Below are 4,144 nucleotides of genomic sequence, written 5' to 3'. Positions count from 1 at the left end.
GGCTGTGCCGCAAAACGCGGAACCTCTGTGGAGGAGCCCGCGGCGGCCGACTGCCACGTGTCTCAGAACGGCGGCCTCTTCCGCATGAGCACCTGGGAGTGCCTGGGGAACGTGGTGAGCGACAAGCCACAGATACTTGTCTGAGGTGGAGGTGCTGGACAGTGAGAATCCATTTGTGCAACTGGTGAGTGGAGTCGTATGGCTGATTCTCAATGGAAGTATCTACATCAATGAGAGCCAGGCCACGGAGTGTGACGAGACACTGGAGACAGGTTCCTTTAGCAAGTCTATAATGTGATATTGGCCAGGACAGCCGTGGGTCATGACCGGAAGGGGCAGCTGGTACTTTTCCATAAAGATGGCCAGACAGAGCAGCGCAGCATTAACCTGTGGGAGATGGCTGAGTTCCTGCTGAAACAGGACGTGGTCAATGCCATCAACCTGGATGGAGGCGACTGCCACCTTTGTGCTCAATGGGAATTTGGCCAGTCTCACCCGTCCAATCGTTGTCAGGACAACATGTGGCACTGTCCACGCAATGTGTCCACTGTGGTGTGTGTGCATGAGCCCCGCTGTCAGCCACCTGATTGCCATGGCCACAGGACCTACATAGCAGGGCACTGCCAATATACGGGGGGCTTTTGGCAGGGAGCTGGCTGTGGTAAGCTGGACTGTGGCCCCTCCAACTGCAGTGGACACGGGCTGTGTACAGAGACCGGCTGCCACTGTGAAGCTGGATGGATGGGCACCAACTGCCATGAAGAGTGTCCCCTTGGCTGGCATGGGCCAAGCTGCCAGAGGCCTTGTGACTGTGACAACCAGTGTCCCAGACTGGCAACTGCAGCATCTCCCCAGGTACAGGCCCAGCTAGCACCTCCGGGGACAGGGACAGGAGTGGGTAGACCCTCCTCCTCTGCCCCTTCACCCTCCTCTGGAGTCTTACAGTGAAGCAGTGTCTCCAGCCATCTGAAACCACCATGAGTGCAGGAGAGCTCTCCTTTTTCACTGGGACTGCCTGGTTGGCCCTCACCCTGGCCCTGGTGTTACTCCTGCTGGTCAGCACAGTGGCCAGTGTGGCCTTGCTCCTGGGCTCCCGAGCAGAGAGACAGCGACGCCTGGATGGGGACTACATGTACCATCTACTGCGGGAGATGAATGGGGAGCTCCTGGCCACAGAGAAGGAACAGCCTGGGGGTTCCTGCAACCGCTTCAAGGACTGAAACCTCAGTCTGCCCAAGAAAGCCCATCCTTCTCTTTTCCACATGGTCCAGCTTCTGCAGAGGAAATCCTGAGGCTGCTGGTGTGGACTGTCAGGGTGACCTCAGCCTGGTGCTGCAGCTCAGCTTTTTATAGCGCCTGTGCCTCAGCCCTTGCCTGGCCCTGCTGCCCCAGTGGTGAGGTGCTCCCTGGAGACTATGCCTCCCTCCCGCCTGCCTATGTCTGCTGCCCGTGGCCTGGGCCCTACTGAGGGCCTGCTTGGCTGCCAGATAATCTCCTGGGGAAGGGCCTGCCAGTGAACCAAACTCAGTGGCTGAATCCTGAGAAAGTAACAGACCCCATCCAGCCCTCCTGGATGGGGTGGGTTAAAGGGACGAGTCTCTGCCTTCCCAGCTATGTCCCAGGACTCTTTTTCAACAGAGCTAATCACTGGATTTGCCAACTAGAATCCTATTTCTTGCCATAGGAAGCTGCTTAGAAGAAGGGACAAGGTGGAGGGGGATGAAATCATGTTTACAAACCTATTTTGTTGTCCTGCTGCTGAGAGTTTTATATCGCTTGAATAAATTTATATAAGAAAAGGACAAAAAAAAAGTTCTTACTGGCAAGTTCAGCATTCACTCTGTTAAGAAAATGGTTTGTTTTGGTCTCAGGAACTGTACTGGAACTTTATGGTAACTGCGAGCATGTAATTATTTGGCTAGCAAAAGTTCCTTTTTAACACCATTAATGGCCCCTGAAATTAACATCAGTGCTTTGGATCAGAGCTTCCAAACACTTCTCTGTTGAGTCATTGTTGTCTTTGTAAAGATTATGACTCTTTATACAGTCATGGGCCTATGACATGAAACCAGTGAAATAACCTCTCATGTGAACTAAACACTACACAGTTTTCTTTTGTGCCAAAATGTTCTGCCGGGTTTTCAGATGAGGGTGTGCCAGACGCATTGCCGCAGAGTGCTTTGTGGAATCCTGTATTCCGAATCCATTTCTATGCCATCTTCCCTGCTCCATGTCCACCAGACTGTGATGAGAAATTTGAGGACCAGTTCTGGCAAAGAGAAAGGGGAAATACATGAGTGAAGTAACCAGAATTTTTGAAAAGCAGAAAATGAAAAGGTCTATTAACGTTTTGGCGCCAACACATTCCTCTAAATTCACTTCCAGAGCCTCTCTTTTACCTCTGGGAAATCATAACAAAATCTACCAGTGGAATACAACTGTGCTCTTCTAGATCTAACCTCCACAAAAAGTCTCTTCTACATACACTCTGGGACATCTCTTAGAGAGCTCATTGAGTGAAATAGCATGCACTATCCTTTTGGAAGTTGAATTGTCAGCAGTAATCTTATCCCTCATTCTCATATTGCAAAAATCTTGCAAAAATTTGCAAGAATCAGATTTTTTGGTGTGAAATACACTCTCAACATCATGGAAATACTATTTTGAAGTGAGGAAAGGATGACAATACTCAATTTGTTGTTTTGTAGAAATATTTGAACTTGGTCAGGCGCAGTGGCTCACACCTGTAATGCACTCTGGGAGGTTAAGAAGGGTGGATTGCCTGAGCTCACAAGTTTGAGACCAGCCTGAGCAAGAGTGAGACCCCATCTCTGGAAAAAAAAAATAGCCAAGTGTTGTGACGGGAATGTGTAGTGCCAGCTACTTCGGAGGCTGAGACAAGACACTTGCTTGAGCCCAAGAGTTTGAGGTTGCTGTGAGCTATGACACTCTACCAAGGGTGACAAAGTGACACTCTGTCCCAAAAAGAAGAAAAGAAAAAAAGAAGGAAAAGAAATATTTGAACTCTGTAACTAAATTTAATGAAGACCACCTCAGAACCCTGTAATGCCTGTTATTACTAGAAGGATGACCTTGTACACACCAAAACTTTATGTGTCTTTGTTTCTCAGAAATAAAGTCCATAAATGTAAAGTCTTAAGTTCTTTAAATCTATAACTTTCTCCCATGTAGACTGTTTTGATCTTGACACACTTGACTGTATGTTCCTAACTCCTGACTTACATTATTTATATCCACTACAGACATTACCCATGTCCAATATCAGAAAAGCAAACGCTGTCAATCTTTCTATTTGCTCACTTTCTCTTTCTTACCCTTCTTATCACCAGGTTCAGGGCCCTTATAGAACCTCAATGAGTAGCAGTGGGTGGGAAGAACAGTCGTGCTGACTGTAGGCAGGCGTTTTTATTATGAAATTATCCCTGGCATCTCCTTTCCAGCCCTGTTTGCCACCCACCCACCTCTCCTATTCAGCACACCTTCCACATTATTCTTTATCTCCTACTGGCTGCCTAGTATCATCTGCCAAAAATCACCAGGACAAACCTGTTTGCACTAGAGTCAGGGCAGGTTTGTAAGTTTCCTCACCAGCATTATTTGAATTTTTTTAAGAATGCATCTGTAATTACAAAATTGAAGTTTCTAATGGACACCTTTATAAGCACCTGGCAGCCTATTAGGTGTGCACAAGAGGATTTTTTTTTCTTGTTGTTTTCAGCACTGGAAGAAATACATGATTACTTACTGGCTCATTTCATAATTCAAAATTAGCTACAAAATTCCAAGGAAACCGCATTTGATTTAAAAATGTTTTCTTTAGCTTCTTGTGATAAAAAGGGAACAAGAATGAATTAATTTCTCTTCTTGTGAAGGACTCAATTTTTGCTAGGATGCGAAAGATCTAAGATTATGTTACCATTTAAAAATGCTGTTGCAGTTATGGGTAGACCCAGATAATAGCTCCAATGTCATCCCAGATTCCCACATTGAATTAAATCTGATTTGGGTTATTTAGGTCACATACTAACAAAGTGCCCTTTCTGTGTCATTTCTCTGTAAATGGTGGGTGTGCTTTAGCTTTCTCTATAATATACATTTATTTTTGGAGCTCATTAAACAGGTT

General features: G+C 46.5%; 1 pseudogene; it reads left to right on the top strand.

The window, feature by feature from the left end:
- The first annotated feature begins 3 nt into the window (after positions 1-3).
- Positions 4-1,220, top strand: LOC100940492 (annotated as a pseudogene).
- The last annotated feature ends 2,924 nt before the right edge of the window (positions 1,221-4,144 follow it).

Source organism: Otolemur garnettii, unplaced genomic scaffold (genome assembly GCF_000181295.1).
Source record: "Otolemur garnettii isolate 467f Iridium unplaced genomic scaffold, OtoGar3 scaffold00624, whole genome shotgun sequence".
NCBI classification, from domain to species: domain Eukaryota; kingdom Metazoa; phylum Chordata; class Mammalia; order Primates; family Galagidae; genus Otolemur; species Otolemur garnettii.
This window is presented reverse-complemented; position numbering and strand designations above follow the sequence as displayed.